This window comes from Neovison vison, chromosome 1 (genome assembly GCF_020171115.1).
Source record: "Neovison vison isolate M4711 chromosome 1, ASM_NN_V1, whole genome shotgun sequence".
In the NCBI taxonomy this organism is placed as follows: Eukaryota; Metazoa; Chordata; class Mammalia; order Carnivora; family Mustelidae; genus Neogale; species Neogale vison.
The window spans coordinates 134,799,046-134,826,597 of record NC_058091.1 but is presented as its reverse complement, the minus strand read 5'-3'; the positions used below and the strand labels follow the sequence as shown (position 1 = coordinate 134,826,597).

Genomic DNA, 27,552 nt, shown 5'->3' with positions numbered 1-27,552 from the left:
TATAATTTTTCAGAAGCCTCTTCTATCAGTCAGGGAGGATCCATGCCTTCTGAGTGTATACTTCCCTGCCAGTCCCTAGTGCATGGTAACTAATACGTTGTCAGAAAATACCCTTTGACAGCATCAGTGATGATAAAGCAATGAAGGTATGCATAAGCAATGATGATAGCTTGGGGACATCGCTGTAGGTTACATACAGTTAACATGCTACCTTTTCAAATTTGCAATGGAATAAATATGCAGTGTTCCATAAAGATCATGAGGTCTAGGATATATATATATAAATATATAAACATATATATATATATAGAGAGAGAGAGAGAATGCTTATATCATTCACATGTTCCAGATAAGCTCTTTAAAGAGTTTGAGATGCCCCTGTGTATTTCTACCTAATTTGTCTACATCTCTGAAAGTGCCTGGGTTTGAAACCTTTGAATACCATGAAAATAGTAAAAGAGAAACTGCAAGTGTTATTCTCAAGCTCTACAAGGTTTAAAAATAAATTACAAACATCCTCAAGAAACTCCCACTCTTGGGGAAATTATTAACTTGTGAGTAATGTGAAGACATTCTCAATAGATTCCCAGTTACATATCCCATGGTGTTCATTGTTTACTCTTTAATTACAGTGAGACAGTCTCATACTTCTTGAGGACTCTCAAATGCATGGAATGACCCAACGAAAATAATTCCTCTTCCTACTCTCCTTTCTGGCATTTTCCAGGGGGTGCAGTCTCCTGAGGGACTTTACTCTGGTTCAGCGGAGGTTGGGAGGAGAAGGTCAGGGGATATGAAAGTAGACAGCCATGGCAACTTTGAATTCTCTCACTATCCTGAAGAGTTCTTCAGTGGTCTGTCTTTGCAAGAGTCTGTGGAATTTGCCCCAAAGAGAAAGTTCGATCCTATAGAGTTTTCTCTTTTTTCTAATTAGGGGAATCTTAGATCCTGGCACTCAAAGTTGCCTGTTTCTTTTTGGTGGTGGGCAGTAAGTCAAAATGGCTGAATTCCCAAGCTTTCTGAATCGATGTGAAAGTTCTCAGCCTCTACCCAAGCCTTTTTCACTGCCAAGTGGTGTGATAAAACTTGTAAGAACAGGTTTTCCTTGTGAGGTAGCTGATGCATCTGCATCTACTTCTGGCACAAAACCAAAGGAAAAAAGGACTTGGAGAAACCTTACAGAACATCATAAGGGGCTGCTTAATATGAATTTGCTTTGGGAGTTTGATGATTGCTTCAGTGGATGTGATTTTTGTCCAACCTTTATTCAAGCACTTTCTCCCTAACATAGCACTCACACTTAGCTATAACACAGCTTAACCAGACAGGACCTAGATAAGCCACTTTTATTTAGATGAATTATAAGACTTTTTATGTTCAACATGATCAACATGTGACTCAAGAGGTCTTTTTCAACAATGAAACTTCACTATAATAGGGTCTTAGGCCTATAGTAAGTATCAGAGATTTCAAAGGGCTTTGACATGACTTGATCCTAAGAGAGAATTGCTCCATCTGTCTGATAAATTCATTGATTCTAATATCTCAGTAAAAGCAATGTTTCCTATTTTCCAATTTTCCCTTTAATAAGAAATAGAGTCAAAAGCTAAATATGTATCCTTGGTATTTCTTCAGAAACAAAGAGAGCAATACTGTTGTATTCTCCAGGGACTGAGATCTCAGGTAATCTCTGATGATGTCACCATGATCACTTTTAACTTTTGTTTAGCCCTCCAGCCAGACACAAGGAAGCAGCCATGGTGCCTGGGTTCTCAGATCTACCATGAAAAACCCACTGCTGTGTAGTACATGTTGGTAGAGAGTCCATGCAAACCTCAAGATCTCTAACCAATGTAAACTTATAAAATGCTTTACTGGTTATCTCATTGAACTCCTAAAACAATAGTTTGGGGGAAGATGTTATTACTTCTTATTTTATAGATGAAAAATCAGAAAATTAGTGAGATTAAGTCACTTGCACAAAGTCAGGTAGAAGGTGGATTGAACCCATGTCTTTTGACTCATTGACAATGGAGTAAATTCACCACAACCTTGCTATTCAAAGCATGTTCCTTGGACCAGCAGCATCAGCATCCCCTGGGAGTTTGCTAGAAATGGAGGATCTCAGGAACTTCTCAGACCTACTGAATCTGCATTTTACCCAGATCTCAAATAATTTGTATGTGCATAAAATATGAGAAGTATTGCTCTACAACATAACTATTCCCAGCCACAGGGAATTTGAGGTTCCAAATTCAGAGAGACCTAGGGAGATGAATGTGTTCCTGGGAAGAATATTACGGCAAGCTCACTCTAACTTTGTATTATTTATTTGTAGTTAATGACCAAATTTGAATCCTTCCAGCTTTTCCAAGTCTAGTAAAACAGAATCTCAACCTCTATGAGGCAGATGGATCTTTGTTCAACACTCTCTTGGAGGGGAAAAGGCATTGTCTTCATGTGAATCTTTTTGAAGATCCTTAAATGAAAACACGTTCATTGCCCCTGTTAATGTCGGGAGTCCTAGCTAAAAGCCCATATGGCTTGAGTGCTATTGGAGGTATTCATAGATAAGTAATATTGATTTTTCTTGAATTAAAGATGTAGGGGATGGGTAGTGGTAAGGAATGGGAAGGATTGGGAAGAAGAGGGTTGTAAAGACCCATGGGGTAGCAGGGAATCCAGCTGCCTCTGACTTCATTCCTCTGCCTGATAAGCATCCTTTACCAAAGAAGGCTGAATAGGCTACACAAGGCCCGTCTTTGAGATGTCCCTATCTAAATAAAAATATTTCTGGATTCTTTTCACCTTCCCTTCTTCCCAGTTTCTCATAACAGTGGTCAGGAAACCAAAAGGTATGTTTTCAGATATTGGGAACATCCAGCTATCCCATATCCCAACCACCTATGCCAGGAATTTCATTAACCAATGTTTTTGCTCAAGGCATACTCATTCATATTCTAGACATCTCTGGGTGGTTGATTAATAGCCATTGGTCCTACTGCACATACATGAAATTTGGGGAAAAGATTTCAATCCCCAAGGTTAACTTGTTTGTTTGGGAGATTGGGACTCAGAAATAGACTCTTCATGACAAAATGACTTCTCTTTCTACCTCATGTTTTGAGTATCCTGGGTGCAAGAGACACCCACCTTATTGGACAGATGTGATTCCTCTCTTTCTGCACAGGCTGCCCATATCTCTGATGCAAGGCATGATCCAGGCTGCTTAGATAACTTTGTATTATTAGACGACAAATGTGTGACAGTTTTTAGCATTATCTTTCTCACACTGTGGATGTTCCATTTGATCAATTGTACATGAGTTTGACCCCCATATATATTGTTTTATCTTTTTCTGTTCTAGAACAAATATAAGAGCTCCAAGCACAGTCTGTCCAGACACTAGTCCAACTTGGCCTCTAAGAATCCAAATCCAGTGTGCCCTACCTCATTGTTCAAGACTCACACCAACCTTCGAATTCTCCATTATAGGTATTCTAGATATTCTAAATATTCCATGTTAACCTAGTATTGACCTCTCGCTTGTGTCTTTTGATTTCCAGTTCTGTTTCTGACCTTAGTCTCTACACAGTGATGATTATTTTGTTCTAGCAAATCTCTTCCCCAGACAGCATCTTTGTTTTAAAAAACTGACCTTCAATTCAACATAAAAGCATTTGTTGAAGTAAGTAGTTTATTATGTAATCAATGAAGAACATTTAGTTGTTTTATAGCAAGAAACTGATATGATTCGGTCTGTATTTTAGAGACCTCTCTCTTGAAGCTGTGTGAAGAGTAGAGAAGAAATAATTAAAGAAACCGGTTTCAACCTCAAAATGAATGACACTTTTCTCCCTACCTAAACTGTGAGATTTAGTAGAAATTGTAAGTAGTACATATAAAGCATTAGATAAATGCTTTCTTTTTTTAACATCATTTCACACACACACAGACACACACACAGACACACACAAAATCTGGACCAAAAAATGGGCTCTTAAAAGATCTATTTTGGCTATCCATTGTTGAGTGACAAATTACCACAATACTTAGTTGGTTACAAAGATAAGTGTTTTTGTTTTTTTTGTTTGTTTGTTTTTGTTTTTATTTCCCACAATTTGGGCAGTTCTCCTTTCCATGATGTTTCAGGGGTGTTGGGACATCCAGAAGGTTCAAAATGACTTCCACCACATGGCTGGTAGTTGGTCCTCGTGGCTATCTGGGAGCTCAGTTAGGAGCTTCAGCTCTTCATATGAGTCAATCCACATATCTGCTTGGGCTTCCTACTAGTATGGTGGTAGGAATACAAGAAAGAGCCTTCCAAAAAGTAAAGGAAAATTTAAGACTTTGCCTTGGAGGTACACAGTGTGATTCTGAAGTATTATATTAGTCAAAAAACGTCATGGGCCATCCTAGATGCCAGGAGGGGATGGAGAAGGAAATAAGTTCTGCCTGTTTCGGACAGAATGGCAAGATCATAGTTCAAAAGAGCTGTAGAATGAAAGACATTGATGTAGGAACCTTTGAAAATGGAGTGCACTTGTGTGATGAGCACCAGGGGAAGTCCAGAAGTGCTGAACCACTATATTATACACCTGAAATGAGTATCACACTGTACATTAACTAAATGGAACTTAAATTTTAAAAAAATTTTTAAGAAAAGAAAAAGAGAAAATATAGTCTATGATGAGGTATTTTAAAAGTCTTATTGTGTGGCACTTGAACTATTCAAAATGGTGGGGAAAATATTCTATCCCTCTGAGAAAATAAAGAATAAGATGCCTGAGATTTTGATAGCCCTCCTGTTATAGAGGTATATTGCTATCCAATGGGTTCAATATATTCCTAACCATTGCACAGGGTGGAAAGGGGTCAGAGTTCATTTTCACTACTTGAATGAAAGTATTAGTTGACACAAACAAATGGAACAGCCCAAATATATTAACCTCTAGCAGTACATTTCAGGTGCTCCCCACTGCTAACACTAGACTGGGCGTGGTGGGCTGCACAGGGAGAAAGAGGCAGTCTTGCCCTCCAGCACTAGCCTGCAAGTCTTGCAAACTTAGATGTATGCTTGAGATGAGAATCCCACTAGCACGGAGCACCCAAAAATCTACCTAGCCATATACTTCTGAAAGCCATATACTCTGGAAATTTGGCTAAACCTATCAAGAACTTAATGGAAACCAAATTAAGGAATCATTGTTTGGGTTGCTACAATGCTTTAAAAAAGAAATGGGTTCGTATAATGTGGTCTAGGGTAAGATAGAGACCACTCTTCTGGGGGCACTAGTCATAGCAGCATGGTCAAATTAAAACTGGAGGCTTACTGGGGAGTGCAGGAGGTTTGGAAGGAGAAGGCAACAATCTTGAGCATATTATCCAGGCATGAAAAGCTCCTAATGGCCTGGCCCTTGTTGTGGCAGCTTAGTGTAGGATAATAAGCTTTGTTACATGACCTTGACCTCAACAGAGAGAACTTTTTCAACTACCATGTTTCGGTGAACTCTGGCAAGACAAGAACTGGGCACTCTAAAATAATCTGGTGGTTTTATCAGAGTAAGAGAAAATAATGTGATTTGTCTGTTGGCATGAGACAAAACTTTCTTGTTTTATATCATGAATAAAAAGTTGGGTCTCAACCTGCCTGGAAGGAGCAAACACATAGTAGGTATTCAGCCATTTTTGAGTGGATAATTGCATGATTGGAATAGACAAATTAACCAGATTTCCAGGTCTCCCCATCTGCCCTCAGTTCGCACCTTGCACACACATGCCTACTGTTTGAATTGCCTTCAAGGACCCAAGAAACTATAAGCTGCTTCAGATTCAGAGACATTTCAGGCGAAAATTTAGTACACATTTCTTAAATCGAAACTGCACAGGCATTCACTCATCTACAACTTGGGAACAGTTGCTTTCCATAGCTAGACACTCAGCAGTTTTAAGTAAGAAACAGGGCTCAAGTGGAAAATATTTGTACAGGGAACAAAAGCAAATGGTGTTGTGTTTGCCAACGACATCTTGGAGAACCAGTGGGTAGTAAAAGAGGGAAAACAAAGAGGCTCGATATTATAATATGCCTTTCTTTCAAGCACACACATACACAAAACCAAAATAAGGCAAGCCCCTTTAAGGGGGAACATATCTGGCAGAAATAATTACTCTATACTTATTGCTGTTGGAGTTGTGGCCCAACAGGGGAATAAAAAGTACAAGTCAATGAAGTAGAGCTGCAAGGGGGACCAACGGGCGTTGAGCAATTTACAAAGTCTCAGTTTGTTCTACCTGGAGAAAGGAGTGTATATTTTAAAATATCACATTTAATTAACACTTGAAGAGAGGAACCTAAAGGCTCACACAGTGATTCTAGGCAGCTTTTGTATGAAACAGATGAAGAGGAAAAAACCTGATTAGGCACTGGCCTTAAGCACAGTTTCCTTGGATTTCCTTTTTCCTCTTTACCATATAATAACATGGCTGAAAATTAGTTCTGACAGCTAATCAGGGTGAGTGGCTCTTTCTTTTCCTGGAGTGGTTAACAAGTACTGTGCATTTTGCCAACACACCATACTATTGAATGGGTGTGGAAAGGAGAGAACTGATTAGTTATTTCATTGCGGCTAACTCTATGCCTCCCTTCAGCTGAATCAGAGGGATCCTGTGGTTACTGGGGTCTGGTATGTGTCTGAGGGCAGTCTGGGAATGTCAGAATTCAGTTCTGCTAATATGGTGGCTCTTCTCCCTCCCTACTGGTCCTCATGTACCCCTCCCATCTGTTTCCAATGTCTCCCACTCATAATTACTGCTGTTTCTGACAGCATATTGGAAATCTGTACGTAAAGATGGAGTATTGGCCTATATTTAAGCTGTGGAATGATAAAGCAGGAATTAACTAAAGACAGAAGAACAAAATCCAATCCTGGCTAATTCATGATAGGACAAGAATTCGTGTATAAAGGTCAGATGTGAAGTCAGGTCCTCCCCCAGGTGAGCAGGCAGGTGCTTCCATCACTAAGGGGTGTCTTTTACTTGGTTGAAGGGAGTTTGCCTCACAAAGAGTTTTGTTTTTTTCAGCTTGGAATGCAAAAGGACGATCAGTGCTAAAAGGACTACAAAGGTAAAGAGCTTTAAGACACTCAGATGAAAGCTGTGCAAAGGAGTACAGTGATTGCCCCACAAATTAAAAATAATAGCAACAGCAAAAGTGGTCAAAGGGTGGTATCTGGGCCAAACACAGCCCACGGATTCCATGACACCTGCCCTGGAGCTGATCTCCTTTGAAATCCAGAGAAATATCTCCAAAACTACAGTTTCTGACATGTCCCCTTCCTAGGGAAGGAGCCAAGGGAACAGGTTCTGGGTTTAATGGGCAACATAACAAGCCAAGACCTGAACTGTGGCATCTCTGACTAAGCCGAGGGTAGCCATGTCCACATCAGTGAGCTGGGGTGCTTGGTCATGCTCTTGGCTGGGCTTCTGGAAGTTCTCCCTTTTAGGTCATCCTTTGAGGGAGGAGTGGACACTCATATTTTCCAGGCCAGTTTTCGTTGGCCTTCTGGAAGGAAGTACCCCTGAAACAAGAGCGAGCCTTTCTCAGCACAAATGTCCTGGCATTTCGGGGCTCTGTTTTGCTGTGTCCCTGCAAGAAGGTCAAAGAAAAAAGTAAAAACAAGTCTTCAAAATTGCTTAAAAATTGCACCAGCTGTATTTTGGTTGGATGGACACATGTCCTGTCTTTTTTTTTTTTTAAATGTGCTAAAACACACATGACAGAAAACTTATATTTTATTTATTTAAAAAATGTACAATTCAGTGGCATCAAGTACAATCAAAATGTTGTACAATCACCAGCACTCTCTAGTTCTAGAACTTTTTCATCACCCTAAAAGGAACTGGTACCCTTTAGCAGTCGCCCCCCGCCCCAACCCCCATTCTTACCTTCTGTATTCTAGGCAGCCCCTAATCTGTTTTTCGTCTCTATGGACTTGCCTCTTTGGGATGGGCATGGAAAGGGAATCATACAATACGTGGCCTTTTGTGTCTGGCTTCTCTCCTTTAGTATAATGTTCCAGGGTTCATCCATGTCAGGATTTCATTCCTTTTATGGGTGAATGGTATTCCATTGTATGGAGAGACCCCATTTGGTTTAGCAGTTTGTCTGTTGGTAGACATTTAGGTTATGCCCACCTTTCACGTGTTGTGAATAGTGTTGCTATAAACAGTTTTTGTTTGAACCTGTGTTTTCAGTTCCTTTGGGTACATGTCTAAAGAGTGGAATTGCTAGGTCATATGACAGTTGTATGTTTTCCTTAATAAAGGACTGCTAACCTGTTTTCCATAGAGGCTGCACCATTTTTTACTCCTACCAGCAATGTATGAAGGTTCCAGTTTCTCCACATTTTCGCCAGCACTTGTTACTTTTCTGTATTTTTATTGACATCCTGGTGGCTAGAAGTGATATCTTATTGTGGTTTTGATTTGCCTTTTCCTAATGACTAAGGATCTTTCCATGTGCACATTGGCCATTTGTCTATCTGCTGTGGGGAAATCATTATTCAAGGCCTTTGCTTATTTTTAAATTGGCTTGCTTTTGGTTTTATGTTGAGTTATAAGAGTTCTTGAAATATTCTAATAATCGACTCTTACCAATATGCGATTTGCAAGTATTTTGTCCCATTCTGTGGGTTGTTTCTTTGCTCTCCCGACTATGCTGTTTTTAAAGAGAAGATACCACACAAAGCATGTGGGTGTTTTGGAGGAAAGAGTACCAAATAGGACAGCAACGGCCTTAATAGTTCTGACCTAAGGGCAGTCTGCTTGCCATTATTTTTTCTTTCTCTCCTGGCCTCCAGTAGGTAGCCTGAGTCCGAAAGCCTCACTGAAATAATTCAGCCCCAGTAAGTCATGTAAAGATTCCATGTACCAGATGTGGTGCTGGGCTCCTTCACAGCATCTACATCCATCTTGGTAACCAGTCTGCAACAGGAGAGCTGTTAATCCCATTTTCCAGATGAGAAAATCAAGGTACAGATAGGTTCATGAATGACTGAAGGTCTTCATACTCACAAGCATAGAGACAGGATCCAAAGCCAGGTCTGCCAGATCTCTTCCTACTTACCCACATGTTTGTTAAATTTTGTTCTGGAGCACTCTGGGGCTTCCATGTGGGTGCCCATCTGGGGCCCTCCTGGCTGGAGAAAGGAAGATCAGTAGCAGATTGGGGTCCCTGAGGCCAGCATCCACTCCTAACGGAGCAACTCTCCCCTGATCTTTTTTATAATTTGGGACTCAGGTGGAGGACTTAAAACAACAACAAAAAAGAGGCTTCCAGTGCTTTAAAAAAGCATTTAAAAACAAGTGTTAAATCATGCTGCTTCACGGAAGAAAATCCAAACGTTTTTATAACTTCTTGTAGTATAGGAGTTTGAAGAAAAGTCAGTTCTAAATGGGGAGCTGTCGTGCAGTGGGTATAAGGTTTCAGTTTGCTAAGCGAGTAAATTCCAGAGATCTGCTCTATCACGCAGTGCCTACGATTAACAATACCGCATAGCACACTTAAAATTTGTTAAGAAGGTAGATCCCGTGATAAGCATTTTTACCACAAAAAAACCACAAACCACCACCAAAAAAGCCTAAGGCACACAGGAAAACTGGGCGGGGCGGGGGTGGGGGTGGGCGGATAAGTCTATTACTTTGATCGCAGTAATGGTGTCACAAAATGCTTGTGTGTCTTCAATCTCATCCCATTGTACCCATTAAATATATGCAGTCTGTTGAATATGGATTTTATGTTAATTAAGCTAATTATTTATTTATTTGAGAGAGAGCAGGCAGGAGCGGCGGGAAAGGGGGAGGGGAATGGAGGGAGGGGCAACTTCCTGCTGAGCGGAGAGCCCAACATGGGAATCTATCCCAGGACCCTGGGACCATCCCCTGAGCCCAAGGTAGACGCTTAACTGACTGAGCCACCCAGGCGTCCCTCAGTTAAGCTGGTTTAAAAGAAACCAGTTCTTAGCTTCACCGACAAAAACCTGTTGTGTTGTATTTGCGCGCCTCACACTACACACTCACAGTCTCTCTCTCAGTCATGTTATTCGTGCACATTCCACTCCAGGTGGGTGATGCCAGTTTGGGAGGGAGTTGCCTCTGAACTCCTACTCATAAAAAAAAAAAAAAAGAAGAAGAAGAAGAAGAAGTAAAAAGAAAAAAGTAGCTTTTGCCAGGGACCACACCCACACTACTTCCTGGCAACCAAGACTGTCACCATTCATCAGGCAGGTATGCGGCCGGCTCACCTTTGATAGCATTTTCGCAGCTGAACAGCCTCAGAGACTCTCCAAACCAGAGACACTCTCTTGTTTTTTTAGTTTTCAGTCGCAAAAGGAGTGAAGGGAGCTAAGGGGGTCCGTAGCATTTCATCAAGCCTAGTCGCGATGGTGGTATTCAGGAAGAGAGTCATGGTGCCCCAAACACACGCATCTGAGGCCAAATCTGAAGACAAATAGCGTGCAGGAGACTGCCCTTCCAGTCTGACAACTGGCCTGGAGGGAGAGGTAACTGTGTGACCAGGCGAGGGGGTCCTGAGCGGCCCATTCCCACTTAACACGTCTGATCCTCTAGAGGGCGCTGCTCTGGGTCTGGAAATCTCCCCTGAAGAGACGGTAGGTTTGGCTTCCAGCTCTGGCATTTCTCTTCTCAGGAGTCTCCAGCCGCCCTGGGTGTGTTTCCCCACCTTAGAGCTGACGTCAGAGGGTCATGGCTCCGTGAACACGCAGATCTGCAGAAAGGGTGAGGGGACCTTGTCCCAGCAATGTGGGGACGTGGATTTGTGGAGCTTCTGGGAACTCTATGCACCCTGCATGCATTTACTCTGCGTGCCAATAAATTGTTGCCAGGTATCTGCTCAATCATGGTTCTGGTGGGAAATCACATGAAGACATTTAAAGTTATTTACTTCTTTGGTCAGAGGTGAGGAAAGGGTAAGGGGAAATTTTCCTGCACACCAGAGAAATTGAGATCCAAAGGTGGAACGCCATTCTATCCTTTGCTTAAGGATTCTTTCCCAACTTACACATAATTCAGACATCTTGTTTCCTTTGGTTCTCAAAAGTTACTCATGTGAGTATTTATTAGCTAACTCCTATAGGGTGAATGGTGTTTCCTGGCCCCCTTAGGCATCGGCGATGAGCATTTGGGTCCAAAGGACCTGCCAACAGAAACTGTGGAGCAGGCAGGTGTCAGCAGGATGTACCTTCCAAAATGGCAAAACGCCTTCCTCATCTCCAAACCCTCCCCTGATGACTTGACCAGGTACCTCTCCCCTTCTCTGATCTAGCCAACACTTTTGTAAACTTTAAACCATTGAAATCACTCACAGGTTACACCTTTGCTGCCAGAAGGCCCTGGCGAACATAGGGTCACAGACTCAGAGCAGGGTGACCCCTTTTTGGGCTCCACAGACCACAAGATCTAAGGAGATACAGATTAGAGCAAGCCTAGGTTTGTCCTGCCACAGGCTGCTTTGGTGCGCCCACCCAAGCTGGGCTGCGCCTGACTTACCTGTCCAGATAAGCAGCAAGGTCTCCAGGCTCCAGCCACAGGAGTAAACAGTGAGTCATCCCTGAAACACCGTGAAGTTGAGAAAATGACCCCTTTCCTCCATCTTGGCTCCTTTCAAAGCCTAGGAGTTCACCTCTCATTTATTGTCTTCTTTACAATCAGGAAAAGTTCTTCCTATGTCCCGAGAAAGAATATAATAAAGAACAGTCTGTTATAGCCTAGTCTGCCTTCCTAGTGTCTAAGAGATTTATGCAGTGTGGTGTCTAGTTTTTTTGTGGAAAAAATTTCCAGCTGGGAGTGATAGGTTAGAAGGAAGAGGTGTGCCATTTGGTCAAGCATAAGAGTTATCTTCAGCGTCTCTATTTACCAGAGGTGAGATTAGTTGCTATGCCTTTGGGAAACAGAAGCTGTTCTGAAGGCATACAGGAGAGGGGAGCTGAGATTTGGTGGGGAGGCATGGCATCCCTGGAAAGAAGGCATTGCCACGAGGTGCTGACATAAGTCCTCTGGATTATAGTGTGGCCTGGCTGTGTAGATCTTCCTATTGACCCAAACAAGGAAATTTCAGGGATCCTGGGTCAGAAAACCCATGGATTTGATGCAGAATGATCTCTAGAATATCCTCTTGGGACTGACAAGATTTCATTGAGTGAGAAATATGCTTGAGAATATGTCTCCTATGAAATGAAAAAACAAAAAACAAAAAAACCTGAGACTCCTGGGAGCCTCAGTTGGTTAAGTGTCTGCCTTTGGCTCAGGTCATGATCTCAGGGTCATGGAATCGAGTCCCGCATCAGAGGTCTCTGCTCAGTGGGGAGCCCACTTCTCCTTGTCCCTCTGCCCCTCCCCCAACATGTGCTTGCTCACGTTCTCTCTGTCAAATAAATAAATAAGACCTTAAAAAGAAAAAAGAAATAAAAAAAAAGAAAAAGAAACCCTCCTTGATCTGAAACAATGTGGATTGTAGGCAGCATTTCAAAGTAATCACAGGACACAATTGAACAAATTAGGTTACATATACAAAATGCGATCAGTACAAACATGCTTTTAAAAAACTGTAGCTTGCCGAATTAATTTCTATAAGCAATGAAGAAAGTAATTAGATTTTCTGACTAATTATGTTTATTGATTGTTCAAGGTCATGCTTCAAAACAAAGAAAATGGTGAAGCTTTTAAAATTGCAATAGGACTTTATGAAGAACCTGTATTTGAAATAATGTTTTATTTCTATTTTGACAAAACCTGTCATTCTTCTAATCAATGAATAGATCTAGGCTCCTACTTTCAGCTTTCAAAACAGAGCCCTGTGGTCATGCTGGGATACAGATAGTTCTGGACGTGTTTCAGATTTGAGGAACAGAATCACCAATTTAGGGTCTATTTGTTGGAGCTTAAGAAGTTTCTAGGGGGGCGGCTGGGTGGCTCAGTGGGTTAAGCCACTGCCTTCGGCTCAGGTCATGATCCCAGGGTCCTGGGATCGAGTCCTGCATCGGGCTCTCTGCTCAGCAGGGAGCCTGCTTCCCTCTCTCTCTCTCTCTGCCTGCCTCTCTGTCTACTTGTGGTCTCTGTCTGTCAAATAAACAAATAAAATCTAAACAAAAACAAACAAACAAACAAAAAAAACTACTTCCTAGAAAGGAAGTAGTGACTCAGTTCATTAAGCATCAGACTCTCAGGATTGTGAAATCAATCCTGTTGAGCCCTGCATTGGCTCTGCACTGAGTATGGAGCCTGCTTAAGGTTCTCTATCTCCCTCTCCTTCTGTACATCCGACCTGGTTACACTCACACACACTCTCTCTCTCTTTCAAAAAAAAAAAAAAGAATAAAATAAATAAAGAGATTTCTAGGAAGTAAATTATCCATCTTTTTTCACCCTCCCAATTATATAACACTGGTGGCAAATAGCAAATTGTATAATTGGAGGTCATATGATGCTTGTGTGTGTGTGTGTGTATGTGTTTTAATGCCTCAGTAACAGTTTTACCTTGGGACCAAGATTCACACCTGAACTAAGTCTCATTGTTAACCAGGAACCAAGACATCCAATTAGGGAAAATGACACAGCTGCTAATGAGGCAGGAATTCAAAAATAACTCCTTGGAGCTATAAGACTGAAAAGCTGTAATTTCCAAAGGATTGCTTAGTTTATTGAAAATAGACATATTCAAGACAAGACAGAGAAAAGGAAAACCCATTCTAAGAGTTTCGTCTCATTATATAAAAATCTGGGGTTATGTTTATACACGTCTACAGCCCCGCCCGCAACCCCACACCCTCCTCTGACAGAGGTCATTCTTCTGAACAGCGGTGACCCTGTAATAAACCTGAGATGGTTTTACCCAATACAGCAGTTGTCTTAGTGGCACCCTATTCCCACTCCACCTCATTAGACAACACAGACATATAAATTTCTGTCACTGTAGAAGATTCTATGGAATAGTGCTGAGCTAGAGAATATTTCCTGCAATTACCTAGAACTAACATCTTTTAAAACAGCACCCGACCCATCACCAGTTGGTCGAGCAAACATGTGATGGGCCCGCCATCTCAGTGAACGCGCACAAGTATGCTGGTTCAGCAAAGTCACAGCGAACACTTTTGTTTCCAGAGTTCGCATTTCCTGGTGCATCAGGCTTCTGGAGCCATGCCCTCACTCTTCCTAGGTCCCACAGATTTATAAACAGTGCTGGCATTCAGTGGAAAATGGGGACATGGCATAAGAAACATTGAACGTGACAGCTAGAAAAGATGATTTGATCCCTTTTAAATTGTGTCCAAAGGGCATGAGGTCACCTTAATTTTATTCCCATGTGTAGATTTTTCCTTGATGCACAGCATAGCAGAGAGGACAACCGGATTTAACTGAGTTAGAGCTGAGGGAGGACATGCTGAAGGAAAATTACCTTTGGAATGTGTGGCTTTATGTCAGTCACATCCCTGCACCAAGCAACAGATGGATGGAATAATGGGGCCTCGCCTCTTGTAAAGGTGGCCAGGAGTCGTGAAGAAGACAGCCCTTTGGCAGCAACCTTCTTCCTCTAGGGCAAAGGCAAGTTAGAAACAGAAACAGAAACAAACTACCTGTCTATTTGGTGATTTATTGCTGAAAGATCTAATTGTGAGCACAGGGATTTATTTGTTTTATGAAATGTTAGTGAACACTTACTGTGGTCGCTACTCTTTTTTTTTTTTTTAGATTTTATTTATTTATTTGACAGAGAGAGAGAGATCACAAGTAGGCAGAGAGGCAGGCACAGAGAGAGAGAGGGGGAAGCAGGCTCCCTGCTGTGCAGAGAGCCCAGATGTGGGCTCAATCCCAGGACCCTGAGATCATGACCTGAGCTGAAGGCAGAAACTCAACCCACTGAGCCACCCAGGCGCCCCACTATGGTCTCTACTCTTCAGTTATTTACAGTCTAGTGGAGGAGTTTGATATATATAAAGTATATATATCAAAGTATCAAAGTAATCAAATATTAAAGTATAATGTAACAAATGATTATTTGTGAAGTCAATGATGATGATGATGATGATGATGATGATGGTGATGGTGAACATTTATTGGGAACTGTTCAAGGGGCAAGTGCTTTTCTAAGCGCTTTACATGGAGAAGTACAAAATAACATTTTGGGAATATAGCTGCTGGGAGGAGCCCCATGTGAAACTATACAACACTATTTTTCAAAATTTCTGGTAAACTCAGCATATAAACAAAACAAAACTTCCATGAGTTATTTGGGAAGCTAGAATTGTAGAGCAATTTAGATAATGGCTTTTATTTTTTTCAAATAACCTTTTTATTTTGGAATTATTTTCCATTAATGGAATAGTTGCAAAGAAAGTATATGGAACCTCCAGATGATAGTGTGTTTCTGATTCAGACAGCAATGACTTTAAATCCCAGGTTTGCTATTTGTTATTGTGTCCTTAAACAAATTATTTAACCATCCATTTACTTAGATGTGACTTCTTGAATTATAAAATGGTACAATAATACTTGTTTTAGAAGTCTGTAGGAAAGAAAAAAAATGATAGATATGTGAAGTGCTTTGTACACGCTTGGGCTACTGATCTGCTTAATAAACATTGGCACTTACTATTATTTATATGGATGATATATTTGTTTTAAGAAATTAATGAAAATCATACATTGCAATAACTTTAAATGGCCGGTGTCTAACAATTACAGTTTTAGTTCTTCAAGGGATAGATTCCATTTCCTTCCTTATCTTTCTCCTCTTCTTAGGCAGTTGAAGGAACTCTTAGCTCTAACTTCCACCCAGGCTCAGTTTCCATCACGTCAAATAGACTCACCATCTTCTTGTCCCCCACGGTCAGCAAGCTCTTTCCACCTAAAGAAATGGAGGGAAGATAGAATGGATATGCCCTTTGCCTTAGCAGTTCAGACTGCTTAAAAGGTGGCCAAGGGTCAACAAACGTCTATTTTTCACAGTTCTGGAGCTGGAAGTCCAAGCTCAAGTTGTCAGCAGATGCAGTGTCTGGTGAGAGCTCGCTTCCTGGTCTGCAAAAGACGATCCTCTCATTGTCTCTTCACATGGCAGAGAGCAGAGAAAGGAAACAAACTCTCTCCATTCTCTTCTTATAAGAGCTCCAGTCCCATCACGAGGGCGCTACCCTCATGACCTAATTACCTTTCAAACGCTCCCATCTGCAGATACCATCACCTTGGGGATTGGGGTTTCAATAGGTGAATTTTGACATTGAGTCCGTAACACCCATCCAGGATGAGAGGCTGGAAGAGACTGGAACATTCTTTTGTGATCTGTTCAATGGGAGCTCACTGAGGGGCCTCACAGAACACCATCTCAGGAACTTTAGGCATAGATACAGGACTCCTTTTTCTGTGGGCCTGGCCCATGATCCATTACTCAGTTTCCCAGTGTCACCCTGCTGAGCTGGGAATGAGGTGGAAGGGAAGAAAACTAGAAGACCAAGCAGTGTCTTCTGTGAACTCTGAGATGCTGAGGGCAATTTCTCTACCTCACAAACACAGAGAACTCTTAGGACTCCCCTGGACTTCTATGTGGTCCATTAGGGTCATGCATGTTTACCTTCATCATTAACCAACAGTTACTCCTGCTATCTCATTTCTTTAGAATAAAATACTTCTATCTAGGTATTATTTGGGCTCTGCATTCAAAATGGGTTTTCTCAAGCTTCAAAATTTCATGAAGGGCAATCATACTTGAATTGTCTCGGTATTTCTCTCTGCTACTAGAAGAGATGTCTTGCGCAGGAGCTATGCTAGTGTTCTCTGTTATCATTCCAATTTTAGTATATGTGCTGTCGAAGGGAGCACTAGAAGACATTTCTGATGATCACTTAGCACCCCCCTTGATTACCCTTGATTAAAACAAAGACACCAGCTCAACACTGAGGATTTGCTTTTCCTCCTACCCTTCCTTGCTTATGTGAACCTGCCCCCTCACACCCCCAGAACAGGCTCTCTCTCTCTCTCTCTATTTCTCTGTTTCTTTCTTAAAGACATATGTAGTGATAATTCACCAACATCGGCCTTTTGGTCAATTTCAGTTGCTCTTTTCAATTCCTAACAAACTTAGCAGAGGCATTGGGAAATTATGGGTCATTATAGTCTGAATGGAAATCCCCAGGTCAAGTGTAGTAACTTTTCTTGAGTTTAAAAGCTAATGTTTCCCTTAAGGCAATTCTAAAATATGTCTGAAAGTTGTTCCCATCAATGTTTTTTGGAAAGAATTTAGGCTTCTTCCAATGGAGAGCCTGTTGATAGATTAGGTACCTCTACTGTGCCATTCACCAAAGATACTGCAAACATACTTCCTAGTGGTGAGGTACTTATGGTCCAGATGGCCATTTTGATCAGGTGGTTACTGTGAGGATAGACATTTTCCAAGCACTTTCTATGATAAGACCTAATGCTTATGGAGTACTTACTACTCTATAGGCTCTATCCTTAGCACTTCACAGGTACTATTTTATTTGTCCTGTATGGCAACACCACAAATTGTGCACTATTATTATCCCCACCTTACAGTTGAACAAACTGAGACACAGAAGGTTTCATTGGCTTGTTCACAGGCACACAGGTGGGAAGAAGTGAAACCAGGATTTGAAGTTGGGTACACTGACCTTGGAACTCACACTCTTGACGACTGTGTGAAAATATTATGCCTCATTATTTTGGAGGCAATACTTCTTTAGAAGCCAACATTGACCTGTAGGCTGACAACCTCACCAGAATAACAGAAAGCAATTTGAGAGCCATTGAAATCATCCAGCAGCTTACAGACATTTCCTCTGTCACCCTCTTTCTTGTAACATCCTCACAATGATGTCATTGATGGCAGACAACAGAACATCAATAGTGCCAGGACTGAGGGCTGGATTTTTCTACTTGGCCCTTGATCCCAAGGCTTCTAGACCCAGTACATTCTCTCTGTACTTTGAGCCAGTCTTTACCTTCAAGCTTACAACCAGACCGATAGAACCAGAGTTGCTCATACTAATGCCACTAAAGAGCCAAAAAACTATGTAAAAACTCTTTTTAAGTTACTATTATGGTGGGGGAGGATGTCATCAGTCCTTCAGTGAAGTAATAATTGTTACCAAAAACAGGGGGAAAAAGTCAGCTTCCCAGCACTTTAAGTAAATTCATTGGCAAGGAGGCCTCGTGGTTTGAGGACGGCCTTGAAGACAAGTGGTTATGCTTAATTTATTCCCTATTAGGCCTTTTCCAAATCCTTTAACAAGATTGCCTCTGACTCTTGGAAGGTTGGACAGAGAAGGGGAGTAGGCAGAATATCATGGACAAAGTTCTTACCTCTTTGAAGACCAGTATACAAAGGGTTGATGCCAGAGTTGAGGGCCAGAAAGAGACATTTCCTCCAATCAGCTGAGAATGAGCAGTACTTCTGTCTCCAGGAGCTCATAGTCTCTAAAACATTCTTATTCTGAGCAGGCCATATTTCAAAGAAATCTACCCTTAAAGGTAAGAGAGAGAGAGGCTAATTTTATTCTGTATTGACGTGTGATTTATTTTGGATACCAAGACGTACTGGATTCACTTTTAGTAGCCCCAAATGCCACGAACATTCTGGGGAATGGTAGAAATTGCTTAGTGATCATAGAAGCACCTCCATCAACCAGATAATGTGAAATAATTTGGGCTGAATAAATAATATGTACTAACTCAGACTTGTTTGGTACAAACAGGCCAACAGATTTGACCTTAAACTTCAGTTATTTGGTAAACAAGTATCCTGTGAGGTTACATTTAATTTTCATACAGTTTTGAAGATGGCATTTCTATTCAGAGGGCAGCTGAGTAAATGATTAGCTAAAACAACTCTTTTTGGCCAAAGGAGTCAACTCTACAATAAACAATCTGGCAGCTTTTTCTTTTCTTTTTCTTTCTTTTTTTCTTCTTTTCCTTTTTTAAGTTAAGGGGATTTTTTAAAGCATAGCAACCTTTTCCTCACTTTTATGAAACACTGCCCTATGTTTGCCAGCAGAAAATCAAAAGCTTTCAAAAGGTCATGTGATGTCATCTCAGCAATGTAGAAATAAGAAGAAAACCAACTAACAAGCAAAAAGGATGTATCTGATAACGATCTTTGGCAGCATGTCTTAAAGCAGAAAATATAAATATGCCTTCATATATATGTAATGCTAAGAGGATTTCACCTTGAAACTTCATAGCTGTAATTTCATAATAAAGACCACTTGTTTGTTTGGGGCTAGATTAGCCTTTGAACTGAGTTATACAAGAAATCAAATCTTGTTTCATTATGGGAGGCATTGTCAGTATCCACCCTGAGTGCAAGTTTGAGCAGAGGCGGTAAGAAGCAAATTAAGCTTCCTCCTTGTCCCAGGCCAGAGGAGTTAGGCCACACAAATACAGACGGATCCTAAAGTTCTCCCATGAGGGTTTGGGGGACAACATATCCTCCCTTCCCACAGGATCATGGTCTGTCCCACACTGGGGACATTGAATTCTGGCTTGGGGTGATATTATTCCCAAGTGACTTATGAAAATGTCTGGAGATATTTTTGGTTAACCTACTAGGAGCTCCAGTGGCACCAAATGGACAAAGCACATCAGAGAGGCTTTATAATGTCTCAGGAAATTAAGTAATCATTGGAACCATAGCCTACAAAAGTTAAACCGGGATCTAAGTGCCAAACCTAAACAGGTGACTGATTGCTAAAATAAAAGGCTTAAATAAGACTTAGAGACTCTTAAGATAGTAATCAAAATGTCTAAGATACAAGGAAAATCACCCACCACACCAAGAGCCAGGAAAAGTACAACTTGAATGAAAGAAGGTAATCAAGTGACACCAACACAGAAATGAAACAGATATTGGAACTATCTGACAAAGATCCTAAGGAGTTATTGTAAAATTGCTTTAATGAGTAACTACAAATTCTCCTGAAACAAATGAAAAATAGAAAATATCAACAAATAAATAGAAATTATTATAAAGAACCAAGTTGCAATTGTACCACTGAAAGATACACTAACAGAAATTAAAAAACAAAACAACACAACTCACTGGTTGGGTTCGATAATAGACCGGAGATAACAAAGGATAGAACCAATGAACTTTAGGACAAATTAATAGAATTTATTCAATATGAAGAACAGAAAATAGACAGGAAAAAATATAAACAGAGCCTCAGGGAACTGTGGGACAATAACAAAATCCCAAAATTCATATCATTGGGAGTCCCAGAAGGAGAATGAAAAAAGAGTTGGAATAAAAGAGTATTCAAAAAAAAAAATAGCAACTGAAAATTTCTCAAGTTTGTAAAGACCTTTACAAAACTGAACAATCTCCAAAGATGATAAGCCCAAAAACATCCATACCACAACATATCATAATTACACTTCTAAAGATTAGAGATAAGGTCATCAAAGCAACTAGAGAGAAACAACACATCAACCATAAGAGAACACAAATCCAAATAAAAACAGATTTCTCATCTGAAACCATGAAGGTCAGAGGGAAGTTGCACATTTTTCAATTGCTGAAAGACAAAACTGCCAATGGTAAATTCTGTATCTTATAAAAGTCTTCAGGAACGAAAGGGGAATTTGCAGATAAAGGAAAACTTAAAGAGTCTTATGGCTCACACGCTTGTCTTTAGAAAAATATCTGAAGGAAATACAGTTGACCATTGAAAAACGTCAGTTTGAACTTCCTAGATCAACTTAAATGTGGATTTTTTTTTCTTTTTAAAAGTTGACAGCAAAAGACAGGAAGTGTTTATTTACAGCTGTGTACCTGAGTCTCCACAAGATCAGATCAAAAGGTGACTGGGCAAAGTACTCCCTGAGTACTCAGGGAGGCCTACTAAGGCTGTCAGTAGCCCCTGGGGGTCTAGGGACCAGGCAGATATACAGGTTTCCCTCTGTGCCAACAGGGTGGTTGGATCCAGTGCTGGGGACTGGCAGAAGGCTATGCCGACAAAGGAAGAGCCCAGAAGGCAAGGACCCCATTATGTAGGGAGTGTGAGCCCTTGATCCTTCATGCATTAGTCTCTGAAAGCTCTTCAGGGGCTGCTGGGAGCTTCAGGTCCCTGCTGGGCTGCCATGGGTCCCTCCCCAGTTGGTGTCCTGTCTCTGAGGCCTCCTGGAAGCTCAGGCACTCACTAGTGGCTATGACTGCCAATGGCTGTAGGCTAGTGGTATACTTATCGGTAGATGGGGCGACTGTACTGTACCTCCAGACTTTTATTGCCACCAGTGGACCCCAAAACAGTTCATGCTGCTGAGCTGAAGTCAGCAAGCAGAGGAACATAGCCATTGTGGGCCAGGCCCATCACCACTGGTGCCCCTTGGCTAGCCCAGCCTACCTATACACAGAATTTTTTCAATAAATATATGGCTAGTACTATAAATGCATTTTCCCTTCCTTATGACTTAATTTTTTTTTTAGATTTTGTTTATTTATTTGACAGACAGACATCACAAGTAGGCAGAGAGGCAGGCAGAGAGGGGGGGGGGAAGCAGGCCCCCTGCTGAGCAGAGAGCCCAATGTGGGGCTCGATCCCAGGGCCCTGAGATCATGACCTGAGCTGAAGGCAGAGGCTTTAACCCACTAGCCACCCATGTGCCTCCTTTTATGACTTTCTTAAAAACCTTTTTTCCTCTAGCTTGCTTTGTAGTAAGAGCACCACATATAATAGATATACATAATACTTGTTAGTTGACAGTTATGTTGTTGATAAATCTTCCAGTCAATAGTAGGTTATTAGTTTAAGGTTTTGGAGCATCAAATACTACATGCAGACTGTGTGGGGATTGGTACTCCTAACCACATTGTTCAAGGGTCAGCTGTAATTCAAATTGAAAGAAGATGATAAAAGAAGGAAATCTGAAGCATTGGAAAGGACGAAAGACCTGTGTAAAGGGCAAAAATATGGTACATACAGTAGAATAACTCTTCTCACAAGCTTTGTAAATAATATTTAATGAGTAGAACAAAAATTACACCACCATCTGATGCTCAAGACTGTAATATTCAGAAGTGGTAAAAGTAAAGGGACTAAAGTAGAAGGAAGGAGTCCACACTTTATTTGATATGATAAAATGCTAATGCCAATAGGCCCTAGTAAGTCACATATGTATATTACCATGCCCAAAGCAATGAATAAGAAAATTTTACAAACAGATACACTCAAACTACTATAATTCAATCAAGATAGAATACTTAAAAATATTGAGTTAATACATTAGAAGACAAGAAAGGAAGAGCAGAGGTATAGGAAATAGAGGAGACAAAGAATAACAAATAATTAGGGTGCCTGGGTGGCTTAGTGGGTTAATCCTCTTCCTTCGGCTCAGGTCATGATCTCAGGGTCCTGGGATAGGGCCCTGCATTGGGATCTCTTCTCAGCAGGGAGCCTGCTTCCTCCTCTCTCTGCCTGCCTCTCTGCCTACTTGTGATCTCTCTCTCTCTGTCAAATAAATAAATAAAATCTTTAAACAAAATAACAAATAATTATATGACAGCTATCTTAAATGTCAATGATCTAAATATACCAATTAAAGGGCAGAGATTGAAAAAAACCAAACAAACAAACAGAGATTGTCACAGTGAATTTAAAAAGAACAAACCAACCACCACAACCCATCTATAGGCTATTTACAAGAAATTCACTTTAATTTCAACAAAATATGTGATCAGCAGTAAAAAGATTTTAAAAGTATGTGCTATGTAAGCATTAATTTAAAAAAGAGAGAATAGTAATATTAATACCAGATGAAGGTAAATTTTATCTGAGCAAAGAAACTTACTAGAAGCAAAGAAAGACATTACATAATGATAAAAGGATTAATCACCAGGAAGACGTAGCAATCCTTAAAATGTATGTACCAAACAAGAGTCTCAATGCATACAACCAAACCTGATTGAGCTGAAAAAAGAAATACACAAATCCATAATTATTGTTGAGGATGTCAACATCCCCTTTCAGCAAATGGTATAATTATTAGATAGAAAATCAGCAAATCAAAGTGGAGTTTATATATCTGACTATACATGACTCGTACATATTTCTATCCAGACTGCCAAAACAAGATAACCAGAGTTTAACTGCTGATCTTCTTATGGTGAATTTCCCAGAGGAGCAGAAATTCACATGAGAATTTCAAAAGATTGAAACTAGAATGTGCCAACTGGTCAGCAGTCTCAATTGGGCCAATTAATTCAGGATGTAAAAATCTGTTGGAAATATTTGCGTTCTCTTATGAAAAACTTAAGCATGTCTGATTAATGTGATATTTGCAAAAAAAAAAAAAAAAAAGCAAGCGATGAAATTTGACATGGAAGCTGAAAAGGGCGTTTCTAGGAAGAAGTTTGTCTTTAATAACTTCACCAGACCTCACATAATCAAGTGACATACAAACTAATTCAAGCAAGAAAAATTCACCTGAAAATTCTAGAACTTGGAGACAAAATGAAACAATTGAAGAAACAGTAAGAGATCCCTGTCCTAATCAAGAGCCTTGTATTCTCGTCACTTGTGTTCTTCTTATTCTTGTCACTGCTCCCCCATCACTGCTCTGTGATTTGGAGTAAGTCCCTTAACCTCTCTGAGCTCTGGTTCGCCTCTGAAAAATGAAGAGGTTGAATTAACTGACCTCAAATGGTTCTTTCCTGCTCTGAAATTTTACAACGTGTCGATTTCGTGCTGGTAAACAGGAAGAGTTCTTTGGCTTGTTGACTGAAAATGGATCTTCAAAAAGCTACCAATGGAGAACTTTTCTCCTCTGAGTGAATCTGAGAAGAGCAGCACAGAACACTGCATGCCACCATGAAAACCAGCCCCGAGAGCAAAGAGAAAGGCAGGTTTGAATGAGTTTTCCCAGCACAATAGGCAAAGCTGGTGGGCCAGGAAAATTCTCGTAGACAAAGAAGATAGATTCCTCTGCCTTTCAGAGTTGGCTTGATTTGGTGGCTGGAAACCCACACAGGTTCTCACTAAAGAGACTTCAGAAGGGGCCTTCAATGAATGTTCTAGTTTTTAAAAAACAGGGTAGTCACAGTGACCTCTGAGAAAAGCAAATGTTCTAAGGTGTGGCATAAATAATCCAATGGGTGCAATGCTTCATTCACTCATAGCTTCACATACAGCAAATGGACAAAGGCTCCTAGAGATGCAAAATATACTGAAAATAAGAGCCTATTTTCCCTGCACCTTGGCTCCAACTGGACATCACACACACACATTTAATTATTTCTAGAATCACTTACCTTTTACTGGGGAAAGGTCCTTTAGAAGTTGGTGAGGTGACACTGAGTCAGAGGCAGCAGGGATTTTAAGGAAATATAAACAGATCTGGGTGACTAGGATGGTAATAATCTGGAAACCCAAGGGTTAGAGACCATCCTCCACAGGTCGATATGAAGAATACCACAATAACAGAACTGAGCCTTGCAAACAGACCTTTACCAACATCTGGAATTTACCCACATGCATGAAGAGTTCTGAGGTCCCAGAGGTATTATTCGACTCCCCTGGAGGAGCTCACAGTCTAGTTGGCTACACCAGTTAGGGTTCCAGCAGGAAAAGATTGCCCACTCAGAAGGGAATTTAATGATGGGACTATTTACTGGAGCGTGGGCAAAGTTAAGGGAGCCTATAAGGTGTGTGGAGGTATTCTGGCTCTAAAGACTTTATTTATTTTTGAGAGGGAGAGGGGAAGGAGCAGGGGTGGGGCAGAGGGAAAAGTGGACTCCCCACTGAGCAGAGAGCCCAATACAGGACTCCATCCCATATAACTTCAAGAAGACTTTAGAAGGCTTTATCTACCTCAACTCTAACTTCAAGAATTCTGAGCGCTCACATCCTGATTTCCTTCACACCACTGTGCTACCTGTACTGAACAGCACAGAGCATCTTCCAACACCTTGTGCTCTAGTTGGCTCCATTGTATGTATGGGAGTTGGTGTATATCTATGGGTTTTGGGCTTCCCTCCAGTGCCTTCAGGGGCTAGCCTTGGTCAATTATTCCCTTAGCTCAGTAGATGTCCTGGCTTCAGGAAGCAAGACAATCACCCACTCTAGGTACCCCAAGTTCCATTTCATACTTGAGGTAACTAATGCCCCAATGAAGCATTGGCTGACCAGCCCAAGGTCACCAGTAAACTTGAGCCCAGGTTGAGCCCCTGCTTTTTGTACCTCCTCATTTTGCGACTGGCCTGGGGATGGGTTACAGTCTCTACTAGACAAAACCATTGTCCAGGCTGGTGGTCATGGCTACTTTGCTTAGGAGATCACATTAATCCTTATCTTCTCCTATGTAGCATCTGGAGTTTCCAGTGATTCACTCAATGCATTTACCTTGAAGTCAATCTTCTGTATATTTAGAATGACGGAAAATGTGCAAGATAATTGAAGTTCCATTAGTAGGTTATGCATACCTCTATACCTCTATTATAGTACTTATCATAACATGCTATAATTTTTTTGTTTAGATTTCTGTCTCTTCCACTTGACTATGAGTTGCTGCAAGGCCTGGGCTATATCTTACTCATCTTAGTGTTCCATCTTCTCCCAAGGAATCAGCAGCTGAACACTTTAAACATAGTTAAGTTTTTCATGGGTGAGCTGGCTTTATAGTAAGGCTCAGTAGGCAAGTATGCGTGATATACACATATTTGTCTATTCAACAGACATTGATTAAGTTTTTACTATGTGTCCAGCACTATACTAAGCTCTAAGAACCCAGAAACACCATCTCTGAACCCAGAGAGATAACAGTTCATAAAAGAGATTAATTTCTAATTGCTATGGACTAAATGTTTTATTTCTCCAAAATGTTTATGGTGAAATACTAACCCTTAAAGTGATGGGATTAGGGGGTGGAATCCTAAGTTAGTGATTGGACCAGAAGGGTAGAGTCCTCATGAATGGAATCATTGGCCTTACAAGGGAGTCCCCAGAGGGATGATCATCCCTTTCCACAGGTGAAGACATAGCAAGAAGATGACGTCAATGAACCAGGAAGGTCTCATCAGACAGAGTCTGCTGGCACCTTGATCTTGGACTTCCCAGACTCCAGAACTGTGAGAAATAAGTTTTTGTCATTTATAAGCTACCTTGTCTACGGTATTTTTGTCATAGCACCCTGAATGGACTAAAACAGTAATAATCATCATGCAATTTTCAGAGATGTATGGGGTATTAAGGAACTAAAGGGGGATATTTAATATGGCTTAGTTGAGAAGATGTTCAGGGAAGAGTTCCTAGAGAACTGCTGAGCTTCATTTTGGAGGATGGTTATGAAATATCCAGCCAAAGACACATTCAGAGGAGGTGGTAGGAGCAAAGCACTTGCATGTGACCTAGCCAAGTGTGGTCAAGGAAATCAAATATGAAACTAGATGAGGCTGGACAAAGTACCAAAGCCAGATGGGTATTTGTTTATAAAAAGTTATGAAACTTGGATGCTGTCCTGTAGGTGATATTGATGCAGTGAAGGGATTAAGCCAGGGAGGAATATGTTAAAATTGGCTTTTTGGTTAGACTCATCTCCTGACCTAGGGGAGAATGGAGTTGGGGGTAAGACTAGAATCTGGAAAACTGGTTAGAAGACAGTAGCATCTGGGAAGAGAGTGGGAAGATCTTGAACTAGGGCAGTAGACAGAATGGAAAGAAGAGGACTGACTTGAGTTTGATTTGGGAGATGAAGTTTTCAGGACTTGGGCAGTGAGGGAGGCAGAGGAGGGAAAGAAGATTCCCAGGTTGGACAATGGGGCCATCTCCCCCAAGAGAGAGGATAGAAACAAAAGTTCAGATTCGGAGCAAAGTAGTGCATGAATTTTAGACATCTTGAGTTTGAGGTGCATCTGAGTCACTCAGGAAATATGCAACAAGTACTCGAGACATGTTTGAAGCTTTGTGGGGATGGGGAGGGCTGGGAATACAGATATAAAATTTGTGGCTACAGACTGGAAAGTCGTGGCAGAAACCATGATAGTGGGCAGCATCACTTAGGTGAGTATGTAGGGAGATGGACGGAGAGCTGGAGCAGCTCCCTGGGGAATATGAACACATAAGGAGTGGGCAGAGAAAGAGGAGCTCACAAAAAAGATAGGGAAGGACAGTTGGAGTTTCTTGGGAGTGTTGAGAGGACACAGCTCTGCTGACAGGGGGTTTCCTAAGGCCAGCTTCCCTGACCTCAGACCACTGCAAGTCTCACGCTGTTTTTCTCCACAGAAGCTACCATAATTATAAATTAACACCTGATTTTATTATTATTTAATGTCCATATTCCTTACTAGAATAGAAACTCCACCAGGGCAGGCATTGGAGCTCTCTTATTCCCCAGGGACTCCACAGAGTCTAGTAAGTACCTGGCAATTAGCAGTTGTTCGATAAGTATTTGTGAAGTTAAAGATTGATGTTCTAAATTCCCAGAAGATAGTTTCAAAGAATGTTACTTTTAATAGTCAAATTATCTGTTTCATTTGAA

At 41.0% G+C, this 27,552-nt stretch overlaps 1 non-coding gene across 1 annotated transcript; it reads right to left on the bottom strand.

Moving 5' to 3' along the window:
• Window positions 1–16,777: 16,777 nt before the first annotated feature.
• LOC122898252 lies at window positions 16,778–16,887 on the bottom strand. Its single transcript, XR_006382936.1, has one exon. It is a non-coding gene; the product is annotated as a U6 spliceosomal RNA (small nuclear RNA).
• Window positions 16,888–27,552: the final 10,665 nt, after the last annotated feature.